Source organism: Mobula hypostoma, chromosome 5 (assembly GCF_963921235.1).
Source record: "Mobula hypostoma chromosome 5, sMobHyp1.1, whole genome shotgun sequence".
NCBI lineage: Eukaryota > Metazoa > Chordata > Chondrichthyes > Myliobatiformes > Myliobatidae > Mobula > Mobula hypostoma.
This window is the reverse complement of record NC_086101.1, coordinates 43,738,632-43,753,985: the sequence shown is the minus strand read 5'-3', so window position 1 is coordinate 43,753,985 and position 15,354 is coordinate 43,738,632.

The following is a 15,354-nucleotide window of genomic DNA, read 5'->3' as shown; positions in this document are numbered from 1 at the left end:
ACAAAAAAACAGAGGAGTGCCCCAAAGAATGAACAACGGTCAAATGTTAGAACCCCAAAGTATCCCCCAGCTCCCCTTTCTGCACGCAGCGTCCCCCTCCCGCGAGAGGAGATATGCCAATCAGATTTAACTTCTTCAAAGTGGTTAAGGAATAGTTAGTTAGTTACTAATAAAGCTAATTTATTTAGCTAGAAAAACTCAGAATGCACTGATGCGGCAAAACCTTGAGAGCTATTGTTCAGTCAGATTGGACAAATTGGGCTAAATAGCTGTACCTGGGTCATAAAGCCCTATGAAGGCTTCATTAAAGAAGTTCTGCCAAGTAGCCAATCAATTAGCAAAGCCAAAAGTGATGACATTTGTTGTTGCATCTTTTGCCTTCCTAGGGTGCTGTTCATTGCTCGGATTTCATCTGTGCTGATGTCCCTTCAATGTATACCTTATCCAGCTTAACATTAGCTTAATGTTTTGCAGTTTTCTAGAGGACTAGAATGTGAAAGCAAGGAAGTAATGCTGAGACTTTATAAGGCACTGGTGTGGCCTCACCTGAAATATTGTGAGCAGTTTTGGGCCCCTTATCTTAGAAAAGACGTGCTGAAACTGGAGAGGGGTCAAAGGTGATTCCCAAATTGATTCCGGGATTAAACCGTTTGTTATCTAAAGAACGTTTGATGGTTCTGGGCCTGTATTCACTAGAATTCAGAAGAATGAGGGGTGAACTCACTGAAAGCAATCAAATGGTGAATGATTTGACAGAATGGATCTGGAGAGGATGTTTCCTATGGTCAGACAGTCTAAGACCAGAGGACACAGCCTCAGAATAAAGGGGTGTCCTTTTCGAATAGGGATGACGAGGCATTTCTTTAGCCACAGAGTGGTGAATCTGTGAAATTATTTTGTCATGGGCCAGTGTGGAGGCTGATTCTTTTTGTATATTTAAGACAGAGGTTGATAAATTCTTGATTGTCCATGGCTTGAAGGGATACAGGGAGAAGGCAGGGGATTGGGGTTGAGAGGAACCATGATGAAAAGGCGGATCAGACTCAATGGGCCAAATGGCCTAATTCTGCTCTTGTATCTTTTGGTCTTTCGATCTTATGGTATATCCAATGTACTCAGGTCATATTGATTTGAAGCAATGAGGAGCCTCAAAGGGCTGGTAAACAAGACAATTCTGTTCTGATTTTGATGGTAAAATCAAAGTGGAAATACCTGCTCCATATCTTTGTTTTCAGCTTTCTGTTGAAACATGCTAATTTAGTCTACATAAATTGCCATTAGGTTGTATGATTTCAGGTCACGATGGAGTAATTGTAACTCCAGTGATACCAATTCATCACAATGTGCCTTTGCTCTCACGGATTTGACAACAATGATTATAGAGGCTCTAGTACCATGTGAGATCAGCAATACGTTGTCCACACAGATTTCATCCAAAGTTACTGTACTTGCTGGAGAATAAAATAAATATTGCACATAGAAGTCTAATTAAATTTCTTAAACTAACAATTGGGGTGGATCTAGTTTTGTTTTATTGTATGTCTTCCATATATAATATTTACTATGGAATTCTATCGAAGTGATCTTGTCTCTAATATGCTGGCCTTGTGGAATTAGTTCCTATATTCAGAGGTGACAGGAGAACATGGTTAACATCTACATACTCTCTCGGAAGAGGATTTCCATTGTTAAACATGAGTTGTTACTATGAGGCAGGCTAAACTGTACCTTGCATAAAATAATCTTTCAGTTCATTTGGGATGTGGCCTATTTATAAAATCATCACCTACTTTTGAATGCAATGCTAGGAGAAATCCCAAACTGTAGAATTTCTTCAGGCAATTAACTTACAACACTATATTAGCCCTTAGCAAGTAAAAGTGGTAAGGGCTATAATTAGTGCAGGAGTAGAAATGACAGAGCATTAATGGTTTCTACCTATTTCCCACAAAAGTCAAAGCAGCAGGATAACAGAACTTAGAATAAATTCTACCCCTAAAGATTTTATGATATTCTACCAGTTTAGAAGTTTTTAAAGAATAGAAAGCCTGGAGTAGAATTGAAATAAACAAGACAGGCAGTTTCTGTTCAAGTCAGTGGCAGACTTAACTTACACCACTTTTGTTGAGTCCCGTTAAGGAAACAGACCAGCTGCATGAGATTGATGGATGATTGTAAAGCATTTCAACCATCTTCCTCTGACAACTAGCAGTTCCCCCAGAGTCATAGTTGTCTGGTGAGCATCGAATGCAGCTTTATTCACAATCTGTAGAAATAACAAGCAAACAATTAATTGGATAAATGATGGGATAACCAGTGCAGGAGATTCTCATTCCCAGTTTGGAAGCAAAACAAAAAGCACACTATCTGCCCTGCCTTTGTAGATGCACATGTTCCAATCTCAAAATTCTAACCGTTAGGCAATGACGAAGCTCGATGAGATGAGCCAATTTTGGAAAGGAACAAGGGAAGCTTGATTCCTCCATGTCATATAAATGGCACTGCTTTCAAAGAGCCTTCATGAACAGAGGGGTAAGGGTCTTTATGTACATAAGTGAAAGTGACAGGGCTTTTTGAGAAAGCACTTAGCAAAGCATATTGGATCCTGGGCTTCATAAATAGAGAGAGGGGACACAAAACAAGGAGGTTACACTGAGCCTTTATGAAAGCCAGTTGATATGATGAATGGTCCATCACATCGAATTCTGTTCATGATACTTTTTGAAATAATGCACAGGTGCTTGACAGATTGTAGGGAAGATTTCCAGAGAAGAAGAATTTCAAGCACAAGTTTTGACTTTTCTTTGAGTAAAGGTGTTTGAGGAGATTTGAATATGTATCTATCAGGGGTAAATAGAGGACGCTGTGCCCACTGACAGACAGATCAGGAAATACACAGACCTTGAGCAAACAATGCAAGAGGCAGGTGGATAGAAACAAAGTATCTGTGATGTTGTGTCCATGAACCTATGAACAGTATCTCACTATTTTGCTCTGTTTTTGCACAATGCATTTATTTTTTAAACTTCTGCCAGAAAAGAACAGATTTTATGACATGTCAATTGCAATTGCAATTGCAATCTGAATCTGATTCTGAATTCAGTGTAAAAAAAATTGTAGTGGAAACAAAATCAGTCAGTACCTTAGGAGGGGAATTGGATGGAAAATGGATTGGAAAATTATGATGAAAGGAGTATGATACTGATAGGATAATTCTATGAGGAATCACCAAGAGCACAATGGTTTGAATTACCTCCTTCCATGCCTTTACAATTCCATGTTTCTATGTCTTCTTTATGGTGCATTGTCCTAAACGTGACTAATGAAATTGGACTCTAGCATTTTAGGAACTCAAGTTTGCAAGAATATTAAACTAACAAGCAAGAAAGATTGAGATCACTCTCACTATTGCAGGAACATCACATCCAAATTGTTCCCCAAAACTCTCATGAACACATTTTGACATCTATCCCGTCATGGTCTTAGGTTTTTATGCTTCAGTAGAATCACCCCTTATGATTCTACACTCAAAAGAACATAGACCCAAATTGCTTACCTCTGTTGATACAACAATCCTCTTATTCCATGAAATAAATTCGCTTATTATTAGCAACACACACAATATGATGGAAGAGCACAACAATTCAGGCAGCATCTATGGAGGGGAATAAAGAGTCAATGTTTTCGGCTGAGACCCTACATCAGGACTGGAAAGGAAAGGAAGGAGGCAGAAGCAAAATTAATAAGGTGGGGGGGGGGGCGACAAGGAGCACTGGCAGGTGTTGAAACCAGATGAGGGGGGAGGTATGTGGGTGGGGAAAGGTGATGAAGTGAAAAGACAAGTGGTGGTAAGTGGATAAGGAAGGCTGAAGAAGGAGAAATCTGAAAGGAGAGGGCAGAGGACCACAGGAAAAAGGAAAGGAAGGTGGGCACCAGCGGGAGGTGATGGGTAGGTGAAGAGAAGGAATGGGCGGTGAGCCAGAATGGGGAATGAAGAAAGAGAAAAGGGGGAGAAATTACCAGAAATTAGAGTAATTGATACTCATTTTATCAGGTTAAGCCTACCTAGATAGAACATGAGATTTTGCTCATCCAATCTGAGTCAAGCCTCATCGTTAAAGTAGAGAAGGCCACGTGCCAACATGATGGAATGGGAATGGGAGGTTAAATTGAAATGGGTGGTAACTGGGAAATCCTGCTTGCTATGGTGCTCATCAAAATGGCCCCCTAATCCATGTCGAGTCTCACCGATGTAGAGGAGACTGCGTGATGAGCACCAGATACAGCAGGTGATTCCATCAGACAGGCAGGTGTGTGTCACCTCACCTGGCAGGACTATTTGGGGCCTTAAATGGTGAGGAGAGAGAAAGTGTGCAGGTAGCTGTAGCACTTGTCCCGCCTGTAGGCATAAGTGCAAGTAGGGAGATCAATAGGGAGCGACAAGTGGACTAGGGAGTTATGTAGCGAGTGATCCCTATGAAAACAGAGAGTAGGGGGTGGGAGAAAGATATGCTTAGTGATAGGATCTCATTGTGTGGTGAATATTCACGGTTCAGGGCCAGGGGGCTTTTTTGCCTAGCTCAGCTTTCTATACAACAGGTAACACTTCTAGATATCAATGAGTTGATTTTGAGCCCCTTCTGTACTGGATGCAGTGATTCAGATCAATGGGTTTACAATACTTCGCCAGGATAGATCTATAGAGACTCCCATAAGCAGACCTGGAGGACTCTTCTTGGTGCACAAATATATCAGTGCAGTCCCAATTCCGCTCACCAGACCTGAACTACCTTGCAGTCAAGTGCTGTCCGTTACGCCTACCATGGGAGATTTCTGTGATCATTTTGGTCGTAGCATACATTCCACCTCCGGCCAATGTCAATCAGGCTTTTGAGCAATGGGATCAACAGGCCCAAAACAGCTCACTCTAATGCCTTCACCATCATTTTGGGGGATATTAACCAGGCCAGTCTGAAAAAAAAGTCACTAAGCAATTAAAATCAACAGTTCACTTGCAACACCAGAGGAAACAACACACTGGACCGTTGTTACACCACCATTAAAAATGCCTGTCGCAAGTTCCACGCCATCACTTTGGGAAGTCTGATCATCTGGCTGTACTTCTATTCCTTGAGTATAGGCAGAGACTGAAGACTGCAGCACCAGTAGTGAGGACCAAGAAGGTATGGACAAGGGAAGCACAGGAGCGCTTACAAGACTGCTTTGAATTGGTGGACAGGACTGTATTCAGGGATTCATCTTCCAATCTGAGTGGGTATGCTGTAGCTGTTACCAATTTCATTAAAACTTGTGTGGATGAGTATGTGCCTACAAAGACTGTACGTCCCCAAACCAAAAGCTGTGGATGAACCAGGAGGTAGATCATCTGCTGAAGGCTAGGTCTGTGGCATTCAAGGCTGGCGACCTAGGACTGTACCAGAAAACCAGGTATGACTTGCAGAGGGCTATTTCAAGAGTGACGGGACAATTGAGAATGAGGTTGCAGGCGACGTTGGATGTACGACCACTCTGGCAGGGTTTGCAAGGTATAAATTCCTACAAAGCAAAACCCATGAATGGCATGAATGGCAGTGATGCTTCACTACCAGATGAACTCAACACCTTCTATGACCACTTTGAAAGGGAGAATATAACTACAGCTGTGAAGATCCCTGCTGCCACTGATGACACTGTGATCTCCGTCTCAGAGGCCGATGTTAGGCTGTCTTTAAAGAGAGTGAAACCTCGCAAGGCAGAAGGTCCTGACTGAGTACCTAGTAAGTCTCTGAACACCTGTGCCAGCCAACTGGTGGGAGTATTCAAGAACATTTTCAACCTCTGACTGCTACGGGCAGAAGTTCCCACTTGCTTCAAAAAGGCAACAATCATGCCAGTGCGCCAGTGCCTAAGACAAATAATGTGAGCTGCCTTAATCACTATCGCCCAGTAGCACTCACATCTACAGGGATGTGCTTTGAGAGGTTCGTCATGATTAGACTGAACTCCTGCCTCAGCAAGGACCTGGATCCACTGCAATTTGCCTATTGCCACAATAGGTCAACAGCAGATGCAATCTCAATAGTTCTTCACACAGCCTTAGACCACCTGGACAATACAAACACATATGTCAGGATGCTGTTCATTGATTATAGCTCAGCACTTAACTCCATCATTCCCACAATTCTGATTGAGATGTTACAGAATCAGGGCCTCTGTCCCTCCCTCTGCAATTGGATCCTTGACTTCCTAACCAGAAGACCACAATCTGTATGGATTGGTGATAATATTTCCTCCTCGTTGACTATACATCTCAGAGGTGTGTGCTTAGCCCACTGCTCTACTCTCTCTATTGTTACATACTTCATGGGTATCTTGTGACTGTCTTATGACCATGATGTAATTGAGTATCTGATGAGCACGATGTATTGATCTTGTGGAGGTCACATGATATAATTTTCCTGCCACTGTGAGGTCACATGATGACACGTTCACCACCGGTATAACAGGGAGACCCCTGGGATGACGCAGTTAGTTTTAAGTTTTGTTCATTATTTAATTCGTCAGATACACCGTTATGCTGCGTATTCGTTTTACGACACAGTTTTGTTTTAAAGTGGAGTTCTACTTTCTATTGTAAGTAGTATTGGAGAGTGAAGACCTTACCAAAGTACAGGAATTTGCCGAGTCCAGTAAAGCTGATATCGTTCAGCGGTTTTGGAGAGGATCAACCTTTATTGAATCTTCGTTCAAGCAATTGTGACCTGCATGTGAGATATCCTCTGCTAAAGCAGGAAGGATTGTGCAGTGTCTGTTCTCCAGAGGAAAAAGTCAGCTCCTTTAAACCGTTTTATTTCCGTCGTCATGAATCCTGCGGACAAGGCAAGTTCCAGCTGGGATCAGCAGGAATGTCACGTATTCGAGGAAATCTTTACTTCAGAAAAGTCTCTCCTAATTGACTTTATAAATCTCTTGGACTTTCAAATTTACCATTCTAAGAACTGTGTTCGAGTTTATACTTTAAGAACTGTTTTCACATTCACCCTTTTAAGAACTGTTCCAAAGTTGCCGTACACCAGTTAACTTCCAGTTAAGTTAGTCATTTAAATATATTTCGCTATTTTTGAGCAGAGTTTAATAAATGTTTGCTTGTTTTTATAAAACCTGATTCCGTTCTACATTGATTGTTGCTGGACATGTGACACTATACCCATGACCGTGTGACAAGGTATTGCTCAAATACCATTATAAATTTGCTGATGATGGTAGAATCTCATATGGAGACGAGAGTGTATACAGGAGTGAGATATACCAACTAGTGGAGTGGTTTTGCAGTAACAACCTTACATTCAACTTCAGTACGACGAAAGAGCTGATTGTGGACTTCAGGAAGGGTAAGACAAAGGAACACATACCAATACTCATAGAGGGATCAGACATGGAGAGTGTGAGTAGTTTCAAGTTCCTGGGTGTCAAGATCTATGAGGACCTAACCTGGTCCCAGCTTACCAATGTGGTTATAAAGAAGGCAAGACAGCGACTATACTTCATTACGAGTTTGAAGAGATTTGGTAAGTCAACAAAAACACTCAAAAACTTCTATAGATGTACTGCAGAGAACATTCTGACAGGCCGCATCACTGGCTGGTATGGGGGTCTACTGCACAGGACCGAAAGAAGCTGCAGAGGGTTATAAACTTAGTCGGCTCCACCTTGGGTACTAGCCTACGATGTACTCCATCTTCTAGGAGCAGAGTCTCAGAAAGGCAGCATCCATTATTAAGGAAGTCCATCACCCAGGGCATGCCTTTTTCTCACTGTTACCATCAGGTAAGAGGTACAAAAGCCTGAAGACACACACTCAGCGATTCAGGAACAGCTTTTTCCCCTCTACCATCCTGATTCCTGAATTGACATTGAACCTGTGAACGTTACCTCATTTTAAAACTAAATATTATTTCTGTTTTTGCATGATTTTTAATTTATTCAATAAACAGATACTGTATTTGATTTACTTATTTATTTATTTTTTCTTCTATATTATGTATTGCATTGAACTCTGCTGCTAAGTTACCAAATTTCATGACACATGCCGGTGATAATAAACCTGATTCTGATTCTGATTCTGAATAAGTGAAACTGCCAACAAAATATTCCTTGTTTAGCTTCTTGTCATAAATAGGAGCCAGTCTTCAATTCCTAATGTAAGCTGCAAGCACTAATCAGTCTGAAGTTAAAAGGCAGCTTTGCAAACAAACAGCACAGACTCCTGGCACACAGAACATATCTGGCTCTTACAGAGATGCGGTGTAAGAAAATGGGGTTATGTTAATTGGCTTGCATCAAACCTGAGGACATTGGCGAAGTTATTTATTTCAGGGAAGCTTTCAGACCAGATTAGTACTATCATTTAGTACATTAAATATCTCGTCTATCAATAGTTGGAAGATTTGTGTACTTAGAGGGTCAGAATTTATAGCATTAATTTTGCTCCACCTTCCTGATACATGTTGGTACCAACGACATAGGCAGGAAGAGGGATAAGGTCCTGAAGTGTGAGTTTCAGGAACTAGGCAGAAGGCTGAAGAACAGGACCTCAAGGGTGGCGTTCTCAGGATTGCTGCCAGTGCTACCTTACAGTGATGGTAAGAATTGGAGGATATGGCAGTTGAATGCGTGGCTGAGGAGTTGGTGCAGGGAGCAGGGTTTTAGATTTTTGGAGCATTGGGATCTCTTCTGGGAAAGGGGGTCCTGTACAGATTGGATGGGTTGCACCTGAACCCGAGGGGGAGCAATATCCTTGCAGGTAGGTTTGCTAACATGGTTCAGGAGGGTTTAAACTAATTTGCAAGGGGGATGGGACCTGGAGCAATAGAGCAGTGAAAGAAGTGCATGGAGTAAAGCCAGCTCGAACATATAGATAGGCTTTGAGGAAAGAGAAGCAGAATAAATGGTGTAAAGGTAGTAAGGCAGAAGGGCTGATGTGTGTGTACCTCAATGCGAGAAGCATCAGGAACAAAGGTGATGAACTGAGAGCTTGGATACATACATGGAATTATGATGTAGTGGCCATTACAGAGACTTGGCTGGCACGAGGGCAGGAATGGATTCTCAATATTCCTGGATTTCAGTGATTTAAAAGGGATAGAGATGGGGGAGAAGGGGAGGAGGGGTGGCATTACTGGTCAGGGATACTATTACAGCTACAGAAAGGGTGAGTAATGTAGCAGGATCCTCTTTTGAGTCAGTACAGGAGGAAGTCAGGAACAGGAAGGGAGCAGTTACTCTACTGGGGGTATTCTATAGGCCCCCTGGTAGCAGCAGAGGTACAGAGGAGCAGATTGGAAGGCAGATTTTGGAAAGGTGCAAAAATAACTGGATTGTTATCATGGGTGACTTTAACTTCCCTAATATTGATTGGCACCTGATTAGGTTCCAAGGGGTTAAATGGGGCAGAGTTTGTTAAGTGTGTCCAGGATGGATTCCTGTCACAGTATGTGGACAGGTCGACTAGAGGGAATGCCATACTAGATCTAGTACTAGGTAATGAACCGGGTCAGGTCACAGATCTCTCAGTGGGTGAGCATCTGGGGGACAGGGACCACCGCTCCCTGGCCTTTAGCATTATCATGGAAAAGATAGAATCAGAGAGGACAGGAACATTTTTAATTGGGGAAGGGCAAATTATGAGGCTATAAGACTAGAACTTGTGGGTGTGAATTGGGATGACTTTTTTTGCAGGGAAACGTACTATGGACATGAGGTCGATGTTTAGAGATCTCTTGCAGGATGTTAGGGATAAATTTGTCCCGGTGAGGAAGATAAAGAATGGTAGGGTGAAGGAACCCATGGGTGACAAGTGAGGTGGAAAATCTAGTCAGGTGGAAGAAGGCAGCATACATGAGGTTTAGGAAGCAAGGATCAGATGGGTCTGTTGAGGAATATAGGGAAGCAAGAAAGGAGCTTAAGAAGGGGCTGAGAAGAGCAAGAAGGGGGCATGAGAAGGCCTTGGTGAGTAGGGTAAAGGAAAACCCCAAGGCATTCTTCAATTATGTGAAGAACAAAAGGATGACAGGAGTGAAGGTGGGACTGATTAGAGATAAAGGTGGGAAGATGTGCCTGGAGGCTGTGGAAGTGAGCGAGGTCCTCAATGAATACTTCTCTTCGGTATTCACCAATGAGAGGGAACTTGATGATGGTGAGGACAATATGAGTGAGGTTGATGTTCTGGAGCATGTTGATATTAAGGGAGAGGAGGTGTTGGAGTTGTTAAAATACATTAGGACAAAAAAGTCCCCAGGGCCTGGCGGAATATTCCCCAGGCTGCTCCATGAGGCAGGGGAAGAGATTGCTGAGCCTCTGGCTAGGATCTTTATGTCCTCATTGTCCACGGGAATGGTACAGGAGGACTGGAGGGAGGCGAATGTTGTCCGCTTGTTCAAAAAAGGTAGTAGGGATAGTCCAGGTAATTATAGACCAGTGATCCTTACGTCTGTGGTGGGAAAGCTGTTGGAAAAGATTCTTTGAGATAGGATCTATGGGCATTTAGAGAATCATGGTCTGATCAGGGACAGTCAGCATGGCTTTGCGAAGGGCAGATCGTGTCTAACAAGACTGATAGAGTTCTTTCAGGAGGTGACCAGACATATAGATGAGAGTAGTGCAGTGGATGTGATCTATATGGATTTTAGTAAGGCATTTGACAAAGTTCCACACGGTAGGCTTATTCAGAAAGTCAGAAGGCATGGGATCCAGGGAAGTTTGGCCAGGTAGATTCAGAATTGGCTTGCCTGCAGAAGGCAGAGGGTTGTGGTGGAGGGAGTACATTCAGATTGGAGGACTGTGACTAGTGGTGTCCCAGAAGGATCTGTTCTGGGACCTCTACTTTTCGTGATTTTTATTAACAACCTGGATGTTGCGGTAGGGGGGGTGGGTTGGCAAGTTTGCAGATGACACAAAGGTTGGTGGTGTTGTGGATAGTGTAGAGGATTGTCGAAGATTGCAAAGAGACATTGATAGGATGCAGAAGTGGGCTGAGAATTGGCAGATGGAGTTCAACCCAGAGAAATGTGAGGTGGTACACTTTGGGAGGACAAACTCCAAGGTAGAGTACAAAGTAAATGGTAGGATACTTGGTAGTGTGGAGGAGCAGAGGGATCTGGGGGTACATGTCCACAGATCCCTGAAAGTTGCCTCACAGGTGGATAGGGTAGTTAAGAAAGCTTATGGGGTGTTAGCTTTCATAAGTCGAGGGACAGAGTTTAAGTGTCACGATGTAATGATGCAGTTCTATAAAACTCTGGTTAGGCCACAATTGGAGTATTGTGTCCAGTTCTGGTCGCCTCACTATAAGAAGGATGTGGAAGCATTGGAAAGGGTACAGAGGAAATTTACCAGGATGCTGCCTGGCTTAGAGAGTATGCATTATGATCAGAGATTAAGGGAGTTAGGCCTTTACTCTTTGGAGTGAAGGAGGATGAGAGGAGACATGATAGAGGTGTACAAGATAATAAGAGGAATAGATAGAGTGGATAGCCAGCGCCTCTTCCCTAGGGCACCAATGCTCTATCCAAGAGGACACGGCTTTAAGGTAAGGGGTGGGAAGTTCAAGGGGGTTATTAGAGGAAGGCTTTTTACTCAGAGAGTGGTTGGTGCATGGAATGCACTGCCTGTGTCAATGGTGGAGGCAGATATACTCATGAAGTTTAAGAGACCACTAGACAGGTATTTGGAGGAATTTAAGGTGGGGGCTTATATGGGAGGCAGGGTTTGAGGGTCAGCACAACATTGTGGGCCGAAGAACCTGTCATGCGCTGTATTGTTCTATGTTCCCACTGCCTTGACAGTGATAGAGTTCCTCTTGTCCTTACCTACCACCCCATCAGCCTCCACATTTAACATATCATCCTCATCAATTTCTCCATCTCCAAAGGGATTCTACCACTAAGCATATCTTACCTGCTCCTCCCCCCTGCTTACAACAGGGATCACTCTCTCCATGATTCCATCATCCATTCATCCATCCCTATGACTCCCAATCCTAGCACTTATCCCTGCAAGCAGCCAAAGGGCTACACCTGCCCTTACATGTCCTCCCTCATCTCCATTCAGTGTTCCAAACAGTCCTACCACGTAAGGCAGCATTTCACCTGCAAATCTGCTGGGGTCATCTATTGTGCCCAGTGCTCTTGATGCAACTTCCTCTACATTGTTGAGACCCATAGTAAATTCATCGAGCACTTCCACTCCATCTGTCAAAAGCGGAAATTTCTGGTGGCCAAACTTTTTAATTCCGATTCCCATTTCTGTTCTGAAGTTTTATCCATGGCCTTCTCTTGTGCCAAGATGAGGCCACCCTCAGGGTGGAGGAGCAACACGTTATGTTCCATCTGAGTAGCGTCCAAACTGATGGTATGAATATTGATTTCTCTTTCCAGTAAACATAATTCCCTCCCCCTTCCCTCTTCCTCTATTCCTCTGTTTGATCTGTTACCTCTTCTCACCTGCCTATCACTTCCCATAGGTCCCTTCCTCCTTCTCTTTCTCCTCTGGTCCACTCTCCCCTCCTATCTGATTCCTACTTCTCCAGCCCTTTCTTGACCTTTGCCAACTACCTAGCATCACCTATCACTTTCCAGCTAGTCTCCTTCATTTTTCCCCACTTTTTTATTCTGGTGTCTTCCACCTTCTTTCTCAGTACTTTCAAAGGGTTTTTGCCCAAAACATTGATGGTTCATTCATTTTGTAGATGTTGCCGAAACTGTCGAGCTCCTCCAGCATCTTGTGTGGGTTGTTTTGGATTTTCAGCATCGGCAGACATTCCCATGGTTGTTATTAACTTTGGATCTTTGGGAAATCTGTCAGCAGATGCCTTTAGACCATTTGTGTGAAAAGGTATCTAAAAATATATTACATATATATGAAGTAACCGAGAGGCAAAACAGAAAAATATATATAAATGTAAGAGAGCAGTCAACCTTGTTAGGAATGGTCAAGTAACATCAAGAAGAATGACAGGAAGATGGGGTGATTAGAATCCATTCCTCTGCTTTTGATTCTCTGTCAGACAACTCGTTTATCTGCAGCTCATTGGGATGTCCTTTCGCTTACTGGAATTATTACTATATTTTGGAAATCATTTATGACAGAGAAATCATTTGTAATTTGGAAATTTTTTATAAGATAGAAATCCTGTTTGAGTTTTAAATGTGTTTTAAGAATTTTATTTAAATTTAAATCTGTATCGCTAAAAATAAATGAACTGTATTTAAACTACTTTGTTAGCTGGAAATATCTCCTCCCTGGTAGGGATGGGGGATCCAACACTTAAATAGCGGGTAATGGTAGCTAAAGGTCATAGAGGATAAATAGGATAGATCTTCAGTGATGTTGACACCCTGGAACTTGAAACTGTTCTTTCCATTCCTGACCCTTCAATGAGGATTGGTGTGGGGTCCTTGGCTTACCATTTCTGAAGTCTACAATAAGATCCTTGATCTTGCTGATGTTGAGTCCACAGTTGATATTGTGACACCACCCAACAAACTGATCTATCTCAATCCTGTGTGCCTTCTGTCACCATAAGACCAAAGGCCCATAAGATATAGGAGCAGAATTAGGCTATGTGGCTCATCGAGTCTGCTCCGCCATTTCATCATGGCTGTTTCAATTTTCCTCTCAACTCCAATCTCCTGTCTCTCCCCCTCATGCATTAACCAGTCAAGAATCTATCACCCTCTACCTTAAGTATACATAAATACTCGGCCTCCACAACTGCCTGTGGCAAAGAATTCCACAGATTCAGCACTCTCTGGCTAAAGAAATTCCTCCTCATCTCTGTTCTAAAAGGATGCCCCTCCATTCTGAGGCTGTGTCCCCTGGTCTTAGACTCTCTGACCATAAGAAGTATCCTCTGCACATCTACGCTATTAAGGCTTTTCACCATCCGATAGGTTTCAATGAAGTCAATCCTCATTCTTCTTAATTCTAGTAAATACAGGCCCAGAATCATCTAACACTCGTCAGATGACAAGCCATTCAATCCTGGAATAATTTTTGTGAACCTCCTATGAATCCTTTCCAGTTTCAGCACATCCTTTCTAAGATAAGAGGACCAAAACTGCTCACAATACTTCAAGTGAGGTGCACCAGTGCTTTTTAAAGTTTCAACATTACATCCTTATTTTTATATTCTAATCCTTTTGAAATAAATGCTAACATTGCACTTGCCTTCCTCACCACAGAACTAATCTGCATATTAAACTTTTTCCTGACACTATTCCATCTGCTGCTTCCTTGCCCATTCTCCTAATATGTCAAACTTCTTCTGTAGCCTCTTCCCTTCCTCAAAACTACCAGCCCTCCACCTATCTTCATATCGTGGTTGTGTCCTAAGCCACCTCCTTTACTCTCTGTACACCCATGATTGTGTCGCCATCCATAGCTCCAATCTGCTAATTAGCTTTGCAGATGATAATGCATTGATTGACCTTATATCAAATAATAACAAGGCAGCCTATGGAGAAGAAGTCATCCTGATACAGTGGGGTCAAGGAAACAACCTCTCCCTCAATGTTGCGAAAACAAAGGAACTGGTTGTGGACTACAGGAGAAATGGAGACAGGCTCACCCCTGTTAACATTTATGGATCTGGGGAAACAGTTCTAAGTTCCTCCGTAAAACATCATCGAGGTCCTCACTTGGTCTGTAAGTATCGGCTGTGTGGTGAAAAAAGCACAACAGTGCCTCCTTCACCTCAGACGATTGAAGAAGATCAGCATGAATCCCCAATTTCTAAGGACTTTCTACAGGAGCATAACTGAGCTTATCCTGACTGGCTGTATCACTGCCTGGTATGGGAACTGTACTTCCCTCAATCACAGGACTCTGTAGAGAATCGTGTGGACAGCCCAGCATATCTGTGGATGTGAACTTTCCACTATTCAGGATATTTACAACAACAGACTTATAAAAAAGGGTCTGAAGGATCACTGGGAACCCAAGTCACCCCAACCACAAACTGTTCCAGCTGCTACCATCCAGGAAACGGTACTGCAGCGATAAAGCCAGGATCAACAGGTTCTGGGGCAGCTTCTTCCACCAGGCCATCAGATGGTTAACTCATGCTGATACAATTGTATTTCTAAGCTATATTGTCTTTTCTGTTGTATACCTTACTGTACATAGTATTTATTACAAATTACTATAATTTACACATTTCAGAATTCAGAGAGACATAATGTAAGTATTTTTACTCCTCATGTATGTGAAGGATGTAAGAAATAAAGTCAATTCAATATCATCTGCAAACTTTGCAACAAAGCCATCAATTCCATCATCCAAATCATTGACATATAA